General features: G+C 36.9%; 1 long non-coding RNA gene across 1 annotated transcript; it reads left to right on the top strand.

The window, feature by feature from the left end:
- Positions 1–9,350: 9,350 nt before the first annotated feature.
- Positions 9,351–10,222, top strand: LOC141326463 (uncharacterized). The gene is made up of 2 exons (XR_012353897.1): positions 9,351–9,429; positions 10,107–10,222. It is a non-coding gene; the product is annotated as an uncharacterized lncRNA (long non-coding RNA).
- Positions 10,223–18,713: the final 8,491 nt, after the last annotated feature.

Genomic DNA, 18,713 nt, shown 5'->3' with positions numbered 1-18,713 from the left:
CAGCCCTTGCTGCAAAAAGGTGAGCACGACTCCGATTGGGCATCTTCCGGGGTCCTCATTTCTAGAGAAAGCCCACTCGACGAACAGGTTCCACTTCAAGGCGTAAGCATGTCTCGTGGATGCAGCTCTCGCCGAAGTGATGGTGTCTACCACTCCTTGGGGTAGATCACTCAGAACCTCCGCGTCCCGTCCAGGGACCAGACATGTAGTTTCCAGAGGTCTGGACGCGGGTGCCACAGGGTGCCCCGTCTCTGAGTCAGTAGATCCTTCCTCAGAGGAATCCGCTAGGGAGGGGCTGTCGCGAGGAGCATTAGTTCTGGGAACCAGGTCCGAGTGGGGCAGTAAGGAGCCACTAACAGGACCTGCTCCTCGTCCTCCCTGACTTTGCACAGTGTCTGTGCGAGAAGGCTCACTGGGGGAAACGCATATTTGCGTAGGCCCCCCGGCCAGCTGCATGCCAGGGAGTCCGTGCCGAGTGTACCCACAGTCAGGGAGTAAAAGAGCTGGCAGTGGGACGTCTCCGGAGAAGCAAACAGGTCTAACTGAGCTTCCCCGAAACGTCTCCAAATCCGCTGGACCGACTGGGGATGGAGTCTCCACTCTCCGGGAAGCGCAGCTCGTGAGAGCTCGTCGGCTGCACGGTTGAGCAAACCCGGAATATGAATGGCACGAAGCGACCTCAGATGCTTCTGACTCCAGAGGAGGAGAGAACGGGCGAACTGCGACATGCGACGGGAGACCACCTTGTCGGTTGATGTACGCAACGGTCGCAGTGTTGTCCAAACGGACCAGCACGTGTTTGCCTCGAAGGCGCTCTTTGAGACGGTTCAAGGCAAGGCGTACTGCTAGCAGCTCTAGGCAGTTGATGTGCCATTGTAGCTGGGGGCCCATCCAAACCCCCTACACTGCCTGCCCGTTGTACGTGCCCCCCCAACCGGTGGTGGAGGCATATCTCTGCGGTTTATCTTGAAGAATTTCCTCACAGAAGTACGCAATAATTATGTTTTCTCTTGTCTTTGATATACCACTATCCACTGTTTAATTTGAAAAACACAAATTATATATATCTAGACAAGTTTCGTATGCAAGACCGAAAGTAAGTATACACACACACACGCCGCAGAAGCTTACCGATGCCATATTATGCACCGAGAAGCTTCACAACGAATCGAAAGTGGTCATCTCTAGTGCAATGTGTAACAATACATTAATATGGTTGTGCGATGTCCATGTTTAAATGAGTGATATAAACAGAATCAGCTTGACTAGGCATGTGCTCTAGCTGGATCAACTGTTTGTTGCATTGGTATTATACTATGCTCTGTTATGACCTCTGCTATTGCATTCTATGCAGTGGAGATTAGTTATTCATTAGAGCTGATAATAGGAGGTTCATAGGTAAACTTACAGTAGCTTGCTGACGGCTCAAATGAACCAGAACCGCAGACGCCTCGTGGATTTCACTCCCATCAAAGACACCGCAGCCTGCCAACACTACAGCTACACGCTTTCCCATTCTAGATGTCCTTAGCATATTCTGTCAAATTTAACTCAATGCAAAACGTCCCGTAGGAGGAACGTTGGAACTCTAAGAGGCTAAGCGAATCGAAACTCAAGGAAGATCGCTGTGAACTTGAAAGGCTACGAACTTCTGCGTTCCGTAAATAAGTATTGCGCCACTGCGGAATACTCATTTATAAATTTATTTTATAAATGAATTGTTCACTCTAGTCGGATCTTTTAGTGAATCGGTTGAACAGTCTGAATGATTCGTCTGAACGATTCGTACTGAGTAAACAACTTGGCTGAACTGAGAATCGTCACTTTCGAACGTTAGAACGTCCGAATTTGTCCATTTAGGCAAGGGGGGAAACAACCAAGAGTTTTATTAATGTACATGTTGGAGGATCTGAGGATACTCAAATGCAAACTGTGTGTTTTGCTTCAAGAGAGCAACCATACATTTGTGTTGTGTTTTTTACTTTCTTTTTTTATTAAGTTGGCTTGGGAAAGCCAACTTACTGAAATCCTATTTAAACTTATTATTATCTATCTTCAAACCTTTATCTATCTATCTATCTATCTATCTATCTATCTATCTATCTATCTATCTATCTATCTATCTATCTATCTATCTATCTATCTTCAAACCTTATCTATCTATCTATCTATCTATCTATCTATCTATCTATCTATCTATCTATCTATCTATCTATCTATCTATCTTCAAACCTTATCTATCTATCTATCTATCTATCTATCTATCTATCTATCTATCTTCAAACCTTTATCTATCTATCTATCTATCTATCTATCTATCTATCTATCTATCTATCTATCTATCTATCTATCTATCTATCTATCTATCTATCTATCTATCTTCAAACCTTATCTATCTATCTATCTATCTATCTATCTATCTATCTATCTATCTATCTATCTATCTATCTATCTATCTATCTATCTATCTATCTATCTATCTATCTATCTATCTTCAAACCTTATCTATCTATCTATCTATCTATCTATCTATCTATCTATCTATCTATCTATCTATCTATCTATCTATCTATCTTCAAACCTTATCTATCTATCTATCTATCTATCTATCTATCTATCTATCTATCTATCTATCTATCTATCTATCTTCAAACCTTATCTATCTATCTATCTATCTTCAAACCTTATCTATCTATCTATCTATCTATCTATCTATCTATCTATCTATCTATCTATCTTCAAACCTTATCTATCTATCTATCTATCTATCTATCTATCTATCTATCTATCTATCTATCTATCTACAAACCTTATCTATCTATCTATCTATCTATCTATCTATCTATCTATCTATCTATCTATCTATCTATCTATCTATCTATCTATCTATCATCTTTAAACCTTATCTATCTATCTATCTATCTATCTATCTATCTATCTATCTATCTATCTATCTATCTATCTGCTAAAATCATGCTAGCAACTTGCTAGTCATTTGCTAAATAATGCAAAAATCATGCTAGCGACTTGCTAGTCATGCTAAAATCATGCTAGCAACTTACTAGTCATTGCTAAATAATGCTAAAATCATGCTAGCGACTTGCTAGTCATGCTAAAATCATGCTAGCGACTTGCTAGTAATGTTAAAATCATGCTAGCGACTTGCTAGTAATGCTAAAATAATGCTAGCGACTTGCTAGTAATGTTAAAATCATGCTAGCGACTTGCTAGTAATGCTAAAATCATGCTAGCGACTTCCTAGTTGTGCTAAAATCATGCTAGCAACTTGCTAGTCATTGCTAAATAATGCTAAAATCATGCTAGCGACTTGCTAGTCATGCTAAAATCATGCTAGCGACTTGCTAGTAATGTTAAAATCATGCTAGCGACTTGCTAGTCATGCTAAATAATGCTAAAATCATGCTAGCGACTTGCTAGTCGTGCTAAAATCATGCAAGCGACTTGCTAGTAATGGTAAAATCATGCTAGCGACTTGCTAGTCGTGCTAAAATCATGCTAGCGACTTGCTAGTCATGCTAAAAATCATGCTAGCGACTTGCTAGTCATACTACAATCATGCTAACGACCTGCTAGTGTTGCTAAAATCATGCTAGCGACTTGCTAGTCTTGCTAAAATTATGCTAGCGACTTGCTAGTTTTGCTAAAATCATTTTAGCGACTTGCTAGTCATGCTAAAATAATACTAGCGACTTGCTAGTCATGTTAAAATAATGCTAAAATCATGCTAGCAACTTGCTAGTCATGCTAAAATAATGCTAAAATCATGCTAGCGACTTGCTAGTCGTGCTAAAATCATGCTAGCGACTTACTAGTCGTGCTAAAAATCATGCTAACGACTTGCTAGTCATACTACAATCATGCTAACGACTTGCTAGTCTTGTTAAAATTATGCTAGCGACTTGCTAGTCATGCTAAAATCATGCTAACGACTTGCTAGTCTTGCTAAAATCATGCTAGCGACTTGCTAAAATTATGCTAGCGACTTGCTAGTTTTGCTCAAATCATGCTAGCGACTTGCTAGTCATGCTAAAATAATGCTAGCGACTTGCTAGTCATGTTAAAATAATGCTAAAATCATGCTAGCAACTTGCTAGTCATGCTAAAATAATGCTAAAATCATGCTAGCGACTTGCCAGTCGTGCTAAAAATCATGCTAGCGACTTGCTAATCATACTACAATAATGCTAGCGACTTGCTAGTAATGCTAAAATCATGCTAGCGACTTGCTAGTCATGCTAAAATCATGCTAGCGAATTGCTATTCATGTTAGAATCATGCTAGCGACTTGCTAGTAATGCTAAAATCATGCTAGCGACTTGCTAGTCATGCTAAAATCATGCTTGCGAATTGCTATTCATGCTAGAATCATGCTAGCGACTTGCTAGTCATGCTAATTTAATGCTAAAATCATGCTAACGACTTGCTAGTAATGCTAAAATAATGCTAAAATCATGCTAGCGACTTGCTAGTCATGCTAAAAATCATGTTAACGACTTGCAAGTCTTGCTTAAATAATGCTAGCAAAACTATTTATATCTTCTAACTATTTATATCTATAAATCTATCTATTTTCAAACTATTTATATCTATCTAGCCTATCTATCTTCAAACTTTATTAATCAAACTAAAACTATTTCAAACTGAAAACCTTTAAACTTTCTTTAAACTAAAAGCTTTTAAAACTACTTAAAACTTATTGGCTAGGCTTTCTCAAGCCAACTTAAAGTTTGCTAACAAACTTTTTATCTAGTTCTTCATTTATTATTCATTCATTTATAATCCTATAATTATTCCATTTAATCATGATAATTTATAATAATCATTTAGGCCATTTATATATCCATTTCATTAATTCATTAATTCATTAGTCATTTGTATTATATGATATTATTGTTGTTTTTTATATATTTTTTTTCTTCCATTGTTGTTTAGTCTTATGACTGTGTCGTTTCATGTCCTGTTTGTCCTCATGAATAAGAGATATGAGGGAATGTTTATGAACCTCAAGGTTTATGGGATGCTCTTTTGAAGCAGTCTTTTCGAAGTCTGAGCATTGAGACATACGCAATTAAGACTATTCAATAAACTCTGCTCCTTTTTACCATCATCACTTCGTCTCCTGCTTCTGCTCTTCACTTTTATTAGTTTTTCCTCAGTCAACATGTTGTAGTAATCGTCAGGATGGAATAACATTTTGGCGTACTTCTTGGCTGACAGAAGACTGTTAATAGTGTTTTGGGTATTTTGGGTACCAGACAAGACCTCCTGTTAACAGGGTTTGGGTATTAGACTACTCTGCTGATGAGTGGTTCTGTTACTGGGCAAACTGATATTTTCTGATGGGATCTGGCGTCCGGGGCTGGATCTTTATTGTCTGGGCATGGGGACAGCGATCTAACAATGTAAACGATTTACTTAGGTTCAAAATGACTTTTTGAATCAACTTTTTTTTTATTAGCAGAATGCAGCAAAATGGGACAGGGTCATTCTATGGAAACATAAATTTTTCTGTCCCTAGCCTTTTCAGAAATATTACACTTAAAAAAAAAACACTTTAGGGTTACAATCTTTTGAATATGAAATATTGACACCTAAGCGTCAGTGCGTTTATCTCTTCTTTTACAAGTGAACATGATTGGTGTTGAAAATATCTTTATATTTTAAAATGAAACAATATACTGTTTGAACAATTACACGTTCTTGAGCTATCAATGTGACAATATTTGTTTTTTGTATTAATTATATAGAATTCCAAGCACCACAAATCTGCTCGTCCATACAACCATGTACAGGGGGAAAGTTCTTTATTTTGAGGTCAAAAGCTGTTTTTTCTACCATTTAAAGTACAATAATGTTTTCATAACTATCAAATATATGATATAAATGGCATTAAAACACACAATGCTGAATACAACATATAATGACAACAGTGGTCCTCTGGAGTTGTGAGAGCCTTCCAAGTGATCTACAACATGCATCTGATCAGTATTGGGTGCAAATATCTTCACTTGTGGGAAGGTTAGAAAAGAACCATGTGAATCACGTGTTACTTTCCAAGGTAGGCTGAAAATGTTTTTAGACCAGCTAAACAAAAGTTACAAATATGTACAATATTTAATAGTTTAGGTGCACTGCCTCTTTGTCAGGGGTGAAGACCGGATTGGAGAAACGAACCTCTTTGAAGCTTTGAATCAACTGAACTGCTTCGCAAAATGATTCACTGTTTCGAAGGATTAACTGATTTCACGTGACTTTTTGCAGTTTGACGCGCACTCTGAACCACTGTTTCCGGTCGAGTGGGTGTGTGCATGGATACTTTCGGTTGTGCTAAACGTCAGTGCAGAGAACTGGAGACAACCAAATATTACCTTCTATATAGGTTTACAGGATCTATAACCATTACCATATCCCAGCAAACACAGTACGTTGTGAGGACGTCGCCAGTTGGTCGTCATTTGGTCAGCGCGACATTACTTTATGACAACGTCGTGAGGACGTTGTGGTAAGGTTCCATATTTTTGAATTTTGGCTAACGTCCCAGAAACGTCGTAGGCACGTCCTTAAAAGACGTCGCTGGTTGGTCGCGTGGGAAACGTTATAGCGACGTGGTCAGCAGGTCTCCAACTATCTTTTCATATTATTGCACTACATGTATTAAGCTTATTTTTAAAGGTGTAAACCGTTTTAATAGCCTATAATATGGGGAATATACTGAATTCGTCAAGCATTTTGCATGATGGAATGAATTATTATATAAGTATAACCCGTCATTTAAAATATAGAAATGTTTGTCATCAAATTAATGGCAAAACAAAAACCAAATAGTTTGCTTAGCAAATGGTGATAATTTATGGTTGTGAATGGTTTATTGAAAGGGGGAACGGGACAAATGTTAAAACCAGCGCACGTCACTTTTTGAGTGCTGCGTAAGTGCGCCGTGCGCGTGCCCGTCATTAACGGTCAACTTCCAGAAGACGGACGAGAAGGAAAAGGTAAGCGCTTAAAATCTACTCTTATTCATACTTTTTTGCTGATATAACGTTAGATGACACGTAAGATAAGTAGTGTTTTGTGTTTTTGGAGGTTTTCTATATTAATTTAATAAATAAATGCCCTGTTTGGTTAATGTTAACGTTAATTAGCTTAGTTCTGGATGCGGTCTGTGGTAACGTTAAGTTAACTTTTAAAATCCTAAATTACAATGTTATACCTTATTTTAAGTCTAGTTTGCAATTTACCCACGATACACTAATATACAGTATTCATTTTTTTAAAAATTATTTTAACTTCTACCATAGTAACGTTGACTGCTTGTCGTTCGCATCTGACTATGCTCATGCTAGCCTAGCCGTATTGTAAACTTAAATACAAACCACTGATGTTATATAAACTTTTAATTAGACCGAGGCTGCCGAAATCCCATTCAGTGTATGTGGGATTAATAATGTCCTGCTTTCCTGTCGATTAACAGGCCTGTAAATGGTGTAATTTGCTCGTTACATGTTATTGGTTTTTACATACAACATTTTTACATAACGTTACATAACTTGCATAATTTTTATGCTAGTGACTTTTCATTGACAAACAGATCTGATAGTTTAGTTTTAACAAATATGTATCCAACAAATAGTTTACTATTTTATGTCCTTACTGCCAGTGAACCAGTTGAGTCATTCAGTGAGTTGCTTATTAGAAATGATGTTCATTGATACTACGTAGTAGTTTAAGGATTTTGGCTAAGGTCCCAGAAACGTCGTGGGCACGTCCTCAAAGCTGGTCTCTGGATAATTTTTCATATTATTGCACTAAATTTATTGAGCCTATTTTTTTAAGTAGTAGTTTGAATGGATGCTTTATTCTTTGTTCATTGTTTTATCAATGTTTTATTCAAAACTAACATACTTTTTTAATAACAGGTGGAGAGAGAGTCTGGGCAGCAGCAACACGACAACCATGATTATGATCAGGGATGGGTATCAAGTACAGGTAACTTACTGATTTGGTTCCTGACTTGTTCAGTACCAAAAAATATATATAAAGCAACAGGACTAATGGTGCTGCTATTTGTATTTTAGACACAACCACATGACATTCAAACCATCTCTAAGTGTATTGCAGAAAGGATCCAGGATCAAGAGATCATCCATCATGAAGACTGTGTTCAGAAGAACCCAGAAAATCCTCGGTAAAAAACTAAACCTCATTGTTTCAGTGTCGCTCAGGCACAACTATAGATTTAAATTGATTTCAGTGGCTTAAATATTTATAATTCAGGCCTCCCTGACCCTTCTGTTGTCCTGGATGTGAAGACATGCTGGAACTGCATTTTCTCATGGTTGAAGGAGTTGTGCTGCAGTATCCTTCCTGGACCCACACAACAAAATGCTCAGGAGGAGAGACAGGTAATCACCAGGGTTGGATTTATCATTTCAATTACTCATAGCTAGATAGATATCAATTGATAGTCTAATTCCAGAGCCTGTGAATGATTTTGTTTTTTCCTCAGTCAGGAGACATTTTTTTTTTTAATTGTTGATGCTCATATGATTGTCATATGTCATGGTACCTTACAACAGTGGTTTTCAAACCTGGACCTGGGGACACACAGCACTATACATTTTTGCACATCTCTTTTTACTGACAGATTTGTTCATGAAGCTCTTTCTTAAGGAGCTGATGATCTGAAGAAGGTGGGTTTAACAAGAGAGACATACAAAATGTGCAGTGCTGTGGGTCACCTGGACCACAATTGTAAACCACTGCCTTCATGAGCACCTCCTGTGCTCCTGATCATTTTTAAACATGTTTAAAAAATATTTGAGTTGGCCTGAATTTGACCAATGTAAGACTCCCCTATTTCTAAATCATACACAACCACATCACTTTGCTGTGTTTCCCACAGGATTTGTTTGAGACTTTGGGGGCTGGACCTTCGTCTGTCTGGGGGCATGGCCTAGTGTACAAAAGTATGTACTGTACATTTTAAACTTAATTTTTTCTATCTGGTGCACTTTGTATTAAGAGCTCCAACCCATGCTAAGTGTGGAAATTTAACAAAGAAAAAAAGTCAATGCAAATGACGTATCCCTCTTTTTGGTTATTGTGGACTCTTAAGAATTTCGTGAATAGGTTTTAAGCTAAATCCCCTAGCCAGGACACCTAATAGTAAGATCAAATTCTCTGTGAACATGGCTACAGATTGTGCCTTTCCTTTAGAAGCTGGAGAATAACTGATTTTAAAAGGAAGATTTGCAGTTTTATACAAACGTATTCAAACTGTCTATAAAATTAATTGGTTAATTAGTTTTATTTATATTTTATGTGGATTCAAGGGAAAGGTGAAAAATGAGAAGGCCTAGGAATGACTGAGGAAGGCAGCCGTGAGGAAAATGAAGTAATCATCAGAATGTAAGTTCTTTGCAATCTGTGCATTGTTTATTACAAGATGTGTCTTCATTTAAATTCAAAGCTGAATTTTCAGCATCAATACTCCAGTTGTAAGTGTTCAAAATCATTCTAATATGCTGTGTTGCCCAATTTAGTTGTGTACACTAGGTTGGAGTCACTTAAGTTTTGTTTTTTCTTTATGAAGACCTTAATAGCAAGGATGCATTAAACTGATCTGAAGTGGTAGTAAAAACATTTATAATGTTACAAAAGTAAAAAAATAAAAAAAAGGTTTTAAACCTTAACTATGTATTTATAAAATTATCCTTAAAAAAAAAAATCACAGTTTACACAGAAATATTAAGTAGCACAACTGTTTTCAACATTGATAATAATCAAAAATGTTTTTTGAGCATCAAATCATATGAGAATGATCATGTGAAACTGAAGACTGGAGTAAAGGCTACTGAAAAATTCACCTTTGCCTCACAGGAAAGAAATGCATTTTAAAGTCTATTTGAAAAACAACAGAAAACGTATTTTAAATTAAAATATTTCACACTATTATTGTATTGTAAGTTAAATATAAATATAGCTTTGGTGTGTCGAAAAACATTAAAAAAACTGAAAGACTGCAGATTTTGACTGGTTGTGTGTACATACAGTAGCAACATTAACGAGGTTATTCTCCCTTTCAGCTGCCAGAGAAGGATATTGACAGTACAGCCTCAGGATAGCGAAGAGGAAGAAAAACACCTTTGACATAATTTTCTCATACATATGCCATGTGTTATAATAAAAACAATAAACCTGACTACAATAATATGGTCAATTTTATTAAAAGTTTCAAGTTTGCAAAGAATCTGGAGTATGTGGCACTGCATTAGAGGTACTCTTTGCTGAATAAGACCAAGTGCTGAGCAGGAACCTTATTCTTTAGCAAAACTCCTCATCAAATCTCCAAGAGTAGATCAAGAGTGAAGTGTCACCCTCCTATCCTTTCTTCAGAAGAGAGTACCTTCTGCTGCTGTGGTAAGAAAGACATTCTTCTTTTTCTCTCACAACTGTCCAGAACCTAAATTCTCAGCAAAGAGTCTTCTCCACAGCTGGGGACAGATCTCAGATTTTTCTGAAAAAGTCAACAGGCTCATTTACTGTATGTTTTTTGGGTGGGCCTAATACAGGGGAGATGTAATCTCTACATTGTTATATTAACATGTTCTTACCGTTTATTAATGTTGCTATTTTCTTTATTTCTGTTATCTTCTGAGAAGAATTACGGTCCTTTAGTAATTGTTTAGGTTTTGCTTCTGAGAGTGAAGCAGTATTACAGCACTTCACCACCAGATATTTGTAGCAGGTGTTTCATACACAGGACACTCAGAAAACAAATGAACTTAAAGTAATACAGAAATCACTACTGAATTGTTTCTATCTTTGTATCAGTATTTTTGTACCAAACTAGGGGAGTTGTGTTAATAAGAGTAGGCTACTGATAACTATTACTATACTATACCCATCATATAAATATTTAATATTTTTCAGTAAAAGTAAAACATTTTAATCAGTGGTTGTATTATTCTTTGATTACTATGTACTTTATGTGATGTGTTCAATTACATGTGCTAATGACTTGGCTACACTTTACATGGTTAAATAATAGGTGTCATGTTTAAAATGCAATGGCTTAGTATATGTAGAAAATAACTGAATAAATGGTGATTTAATAAATGAATGCACTGTGTTTTTGCTGATTTTCAGTTGGAATTTAATGATTTTGCATTGGTTTGCATGTATGCAGTGAATATATTTACTAAAAAACTACAACAATTTGAAAACAAGGATTTAGTGTTTGTTTTTTACAGCAGAAAATGTTTGAGTTTGTCATTATATACTGATTTCAAGGTGGTAGGAACACATCCTCGGACAGGACTAAAGGTGAGAAGCAAATATTAAAAATACTGGGAAGGTGCTAGTTTGGTCGTTAGGACGTACTTGCCACGTCCTAGCAACGTAACGCAATAACGTCGCTACGACGAATATGGGAATCACAAAGTTATGTCGCTGGTACGTTATTTGGAACGTCGCCGCGACCAATGTGGTCCTTTATAGTAACGTGCTCACGACGTGCCAGTTTGGTCGTGGAGACGTACTCATCACGTTCCAGCAACGTACCAAATAACGTCGCTACGACGAATATGGGAATCACAAAGTTACGTCGCTGGCACGTTATTTGGTACGTCGCTGCTACGAACCCTTGTCAAAAAATCCTATTGGAATTTCAGTTTATCCTTTAGGATCTTAGTGGATTCTTAGAATCCTATTGGACTTTACGATTTATTTTAATGGAATTTCACTTTGTCCTGTAGGATTTTAGTGGATTTTTAGAATCCTATTGGACATTACGATTTATTTTAATGGAGTTTCACTTTGTCCTGTAGGATTTTAGTGGATTTTTAGAATCCTATTGGACATTACGATTTATTTTAATGGAATTTCACTTTGTCCTGTAGGATTTTAGTGGATTTTTAGAATCCTATTGGACATTACAATTCATTTTAATGGAATTTCACTTTGTCCTGTAGGATTTTAGTGGATTTTTAGAATCCTATTGGACATTACAATTCATTTTAATGGAATTTCACTTTGTCCTGTAGGGTTTTATTGGATTCTTAGAATCCTATTAAACATTACGATTTATTTTGGTAGAACTTCACTTTGTCCTGTAGGATTTTCCTTGATTTTTAGAATCTTATTGGACAGTGTTTTATTTAATGGGATTTCACTTTGTCCTGTATTTTATTGATTCATAGAAACTTAATGGGCATTGTCATTTTTAAACGAAATTTCACTTTGTCTTGTATGATCTTAGTTGATTCTGTTGATTAATTACTTTTTTAATTTTACTTTTTTAGAGTAACACTGCATGTTTGTGTGCACCTGTAACCCACAATAAATTGCAGCCTATATGAATACACACAAATATAAACACATAATATGTATTTATTGAAATTTATAATATTAAAGAAAGGCAAAGATAATATATATGATATTTCATAATGTTCGAATGAGTTAAATGTATTACATGTGATTAAGAATTCACAGAAATACGAACATCTACATACGGTATTGTCCTGACGCGGCCCCTTTAAGAAATCCGAATGTAGCGCGCCTGCAACTGTAGCGCTCATCATTTGAAAATAACGGTCGAAGAGGAAAAGCAGCGAGTGATTAACGGTGTTTAACTTGTTAAACTTTGATTTCAAACACGCCAAAAATGACGAAATAGTAACATTTATCTGGTCTGCATCCTAAACCAACAATATTGGGTGATCTTGGTGAGTTGTTGAACTCGTGTTTGATTGTATCTGCTGATTAGCACAGGAGTCTGCAGCTATGTGTCAAAAGCTATGAATCTGTGGTATTATTTATGATAGTCACATATGTTTATGCTACTAATTTTCATTGTATAAAACATTGGAGTAGTGACTGTTCTGCCACCATTTGTAGCTGTTTTAATTAATGTTGTGCTTTACGGCTTTGTAGCGTCACTATACTTTAAGTGCAAATAGCACACGTTGTTGGCAAAGACTATTAACACTAACTCCATCCACCAATGTGTGATTTGGATAGTGAACACTATAAAAGACAGCAGTCTTAATTTCTCCCTTTTCAAATATTTTAATAAAAATGAAGGAAATAATGTTGTGATGTGTATTTGCTTTGTCTTGAGAACAACAAAGTTGTTATTTTTCTTGTGAAGAAGAAAGGGTTACTACAGAAAAAAAGACATTAAGATTTAGAATTTAATTATTTTAGATTTAATCCTAACTATTATTAACTTAATCATTCAGCCCAGGATTTGCTGAATTAAACTACTGCTAATTTAGAAAAGACTGTTTAACCTTTTGTTATGTTATTTATTTATTTATTGTCACAGTAAAGAGTTATTTTTCTTTCCAACTTCTGGTGTCCTCTAAGTTTTATATCTACCTCCCTCACTCAAGTCTAGAACTGCTCCAGTATTTGCATTGGAGGACAATTGCTACACACACTGTGTGTGTGTGTGTGTGTGTGTGTGTGTGTGTGTGTGTGTGTGTGTGTGTGTGTGTGTGTGTGTGTGTGTGTGTGTTTCACTAAAGCTGTGTGCTGCACAAATCACCTCACATGTTGTTTACAATGTTATTGAACAAGGTGATGTAAACAGCAAACTGCAAATACTATTTGATAGTAAAACAAAAACAGTGGAAAAGTGCACTTTAGATTACAAAAAGAACAGGCATCCAATTTGATCCCATAAAAATCCCATAGAAACCATCCTACAGAATATTTATGTCTTGTCAAAAAATCCTAAAGGATTCCAATAAGAATTTTGTACAGGATTCTTATTGGAATTTCTATCATATTTTGGAACCATTCCTATAGGATTTTGATAGGAATATTCTTATAAGATTCTTATATATTCTGTAGGATCATTCCTAAAGGATTTTTTATGGGATCAAATTGGATGCTTGTTCATGTCTTTATGGGAACTTTTTATCTAAAGGTGAACTTTTCCACTGTTCTTGTTTTACTAACAAACAGTACTTGCAGTTTGCTGTTTACATCACCCTGATGTAGACATTGTTCATTCTATGTTGCTTATCAAAAAATCCTAAAGGATTCTGATAAGTAACTTGTACTGGATCTTATGTTGGAACTGTTTTTATAGGATTTCAATAGGAATAGTCTTACGATTCTTCTTGAAAGATGCTTTAAAACAGGATCCCATTAATATCCTGTAGAAATTATCCTACAGGATGTTTATGTCTTGTCCTATAGGAAAATCCTATAAAATAATTCCTAATGGAATCCTTTAGGAATGGTTCCAAAATATGATAGAAATTCTGATTTGAATCCTGTAGAGAATTCCTAGTGGAATCCTTTAGGATTTGTAGAGGATTCCTATTGGAATGTATATTAAGGTGAGTTAAAGTAAACTGCAAGACACTAAACTAATATAAACAATTAAAAAAGCGTACCGTTAGGATTCTTCAAAATTCTTGAAAGATGCTTTAAAATAAATCCCATTAAAATCCAGTAGAAATTATCCTACAGGATATTTATGTCTTGTCCTATAAGAAAATCCTATAAGATAATTCCTAATGGAATCCTTTAGGAACGGTTCCAAAATATGATAGAAATTCTAACTGGAATCCTGTAGAGAAATCCTATTGGAATCCTATGGGATTTTTTGACAAGGGAATATGGTCCGGTCCAGTAACGTCGTCACGACGTAATTGTGTTAGCTGGGATGCTGCTATAAATGTTAATTGAGCCAGTGCATATACGTTTTGGGTCCGGGGAATGAATGAAACACACTGTTCACGAAATAAAAGTTGAGCTCAATGTGTGTAGGCTACACACATATACACAATGTTTTTTCCCCTTAACAATTATGTAAATGTACAAATTGCTTATTTCTCGAAAATGTTTGTATCATTGGTCCGTTTAACGATTTGCAGTTCTTTGTTCGATTTGCACCGTCAAAAATAAACAGATAAAAATTGGCTTCAAACTTTCTTTCTTTTTTCAAATACCTCACAAACGGATATTTGTCTCTCTGTTTAATTTTCTATTCTTCAAGTTTAGGCTGTGACATCCGCATAAGATTTTTTTAACAAACATATGAAACATGACTTATTCTGATTTTCCATTTTTTGTGTTTTGCGCTCGTGGTTAGTCCGTACTATTTACCCCGGGGGCGGAGATGGGGTGTTGTTGGATTAGCCTACAGCCAGAACGCTGGCGCTTTATGTATTTCTTTATGGATCGCTTTATGTATTTCGTATAATTTATTGTCTACGTCAGAACTAAGTAGCCTACTTCAGACTGCGCATTACCTCAACAATGAAAATAAGCAGTTTTTTACTATAAGAAATTTCGTAAACCGGCTAGTGAATAATTTATTCCAGTGGATAGATTATGCGTATACTACCCACTGGACAGAACTCAGTAACTGTGGCTGCGCACTAACAGCCACAGATTCTCTATGATAGCGTGGTAAAGTTAGTTTCAGTTTCGATATTAGCCGGACTACCTCTGTTCAGAGATATCACTATCACGATTAGTTTCAATAATATGCAACCACTTTATATAGGCATGAAAAAAATAATTTGAAAACTGCCCATGTGTATTGTAGCAGCAAATTTAAACCTGAGAAAGCTTTGACGCGCTATTGCAGCGCTTGAAGGGATCGTCTGACAATTCCTCCGACTGGGTTAAAACGTTCAATGTATTTTAATTAAAATAACTTTTAACATTGACAATAACACATTGTTAAACTGTAAAGCTTGTATTACTGATAATAATCTACTACATGTGCGATTTTGCCAGTACACATTATGTTCAATCTACTATAAGAACCCAAAAGGCTGTTCATAAAGGCTGTTGGGTGTCCAGGTTGACTTACTACAGGTGAGATTTTGCCAATATCTTTACTGTATGTACAGTAGACAAATATTTTTTTAGAAAAAAAAAAATGTTTACCAAAATGTTTTTTTTTTCTTCATGTTTTCCAGGTAGTAGGATTTCCATAGTTACTGAGACTACAGGTGAGATTTGCCAATATCTCTCTTAATTAAAAACTTTACCAGCAGGGTTTTTTTTTTTTCATGTCCCAAATGTTGTAGCATGTTTAGAGTGGCTAGACAGACTTACTATAGGTGGTTATTTGCCAATACGTACACACAACTATTATCCTAAAAAAAATACTATACGCTCCCAAACATTTTTTTTTTCATGTTGTGAAAGATGTAGTACATTTGCAGTTACAAGACTGACTAACAAATGAGATTTGAACAATATCTTCCTTGCTGTATGTACAGTACACAAATATTTTTAGAAAAAAAGCTACAGTTCACCAAAAGAGTTCCTATAGTGACCAGACTGCCTTACCAAAATAAGGTGCATTAAAGAAAACTGGATAATTTAACCCAGTGGGGTAGCCAGTGGGGGACCAGTTCACCACAGACGTCCGATCAGAGACATGAAGATGCAACTTAAAGTTCTTTGATGCCTTTTATTTCTCTTTGCATGTGGTCTGAAACAACCATATAATGAATGGAATTAAAATAAACAACTCGCATTTACACAAAGAAAGGTAACAAACAAATTTCCAACAATAAATCAACAATCACATGAGAATTCTATAAGCATATTTAAGCCAATACTTCCAAACTGAATGTGTTCAAACAGATCACAATTAACATAAACAGGATGCATAAATTAACTTACTTCGTTCATCCATTATACGCATATAACACCAAAGCAAGCATCAAGTCCCCCTTTCTCACCCATTCCATGCAGGTCTATATCTACCAAACACTAATCATTATCACCTGCTGAAAATAGGCGGAGCTGGTTTACATTGTTGGTGCATTCACACCCTGGCTGATCGCCAGAAACCTTCAAAATAAAAGTCCATATACAGCAGGCCTTTTTAACAGCCGCCCCCAGATTTCTAAAGAATGAGGAAATCTGTACATTATAAAAGGCCAAAGTCGAAATTTCAGTCTGGAATTGAAGGTAGCTGTATGACCTTTGCCACAGGTCGCACATAAGACTTATCTTTAACTTTCACTTCAACAGTTCTGATTCTGTTGTCCACCCCTGTGAATACTTGAGATACCTGGCCAATAGGCCATCGGGCCCTGGGGAAATGAGGGTCCACAATCATAACGATTGTTCCCACCTTAATATCAGGTGACTCTCGCTGCCACTTGCCACGAATCTGGAGGCCAGGTAAGTAGAACTTGATAAATCTCCTCCAAAAGTGATCTGCTATAACTTGGCTATGGCGCCAACGACGTCGACTCAGTAATTCACTTTGAGAGTATATCACTTGAGGTAGGGATGAATCAGGCCGCCCCATAAGGAGCGAATTTGGAGTGATGGAATCTGGATCAGATGCATTAGAGGATGTATACCCCAAGGGTTTAGAATTTAGGATTCCTTCAATCTCGATAAGCACAGTATGAAGAGTTTCCTCTGGAATCGGGTGAGTTCCTAGAGTCACCTGTAGAGCTTGTTTCAGGGAGCGAATTTCCCTTTCCCAACACCCACCATAATGTGGGGCATGTGGTGGGTTGAAACGAAAGATAATCTGCTGACAGGCAAGCTGTTCCTGGAGCTCTGGAGCTAGTTCAGCATATGTCTGATTCAGTTCCCTTTCTCCTCCTTTAAAATTGGTGCCCTGGTCACACAAGACCTCAAAGGGTTTTCCACGTCTAGCTATGAAACGTCGGAGGGCCATAAGGAAAGAGTCAGTATCAAGTCTTGGGAGAAGGTCAATGTACACTGCACGTGTAGTCATGCACTTGAACAAGATACCCCAGCGCTTCTCACTTCTACGCCCAATCTTTACAAAATATGGCCCGAAACAGTCAATGCCAGTAGAATAGAAGGCAGGTTTGAATAGACGTAATCTGGCTGGAGGCAGATCTGCCATTCTGGGTATCTGTGGGGTTTTACGAAACTTCTGACATACTGCACAATCTTTACGTTGATAACGTCGAATTGCTTCCCTACCCCGAAGGATCCAGTATTTCCTGCACATCTCTGCCAGTATTCTCTCTGGACCTGTCATAGTCCTTAATGAGAAGGGTAGTGACTGGATGTTGGGGATCAAGGACAATAGGATGCATCAACCCAGACTCAATTTCTTCACAACGACGAAGACGTCCTCCTATCCGTAGGAGCTGTGTTGCAGGGTCAAATTCAGGGGCGAGGCTAAGTAGTCGACTGTTAGTATTTAGTTGTTTTCCTGCGGTAAGCTGTGCCATCTCGGAAGGAAAGCTTTCCCACTGAGCTTGCTGAAGGATAGCCATTTCAGCCTGTTGGAAATCTACAGCTGATATGCTGGTTCCATTTTCCCGGAGAGGTTCTACAGTGGCAGTCAAAAACTCTTTAAAGGTCAGAAATTTGCTTGGATCAGGTATAGACAAACAATGTACAATATTAGACAGACCACAAAATGTAGAGTTTCTTAGTTCATCCGCCGCTATAGCACAGGATGGAGGTGTAACCGGCCACTGATCTGATGGAAGCTGAAGGAATGATGGCCCTGTATTCCAACGACTTTGTGGCCCTAGTTCTGCCAATCTTTTACCTCGAGTAATGTCATCCGCAGGGTTACTCTCTGAATCGACATAGCGCCATTCACAGGAGCTGGTAAGGTCCTGGATCTCTGTTACTCGTGTACCAACGAAAACTTTGAATCGACAGGATTCAGATTTAATCCAGGTTAAAACTGTGGTAGAATCAGA

This window comes from Garra rufa, chromosome 1, assembly GCF_049309525.1.
Source record: "Garra rufa chromosome 1, GarRuf1.0, whole genome shotgun sequence".
Classification (NCBI taxonomy): Eukaryota; Metazoa; Chordata; class Actinopteri; order Cypriniformes; family Cyprinidae; genus Garra; species Garra rufa.
Note: the sequence above shows the minus strand (reverse complement) of the source record. Positions and strands in the feature narration are given on the sequence as shown.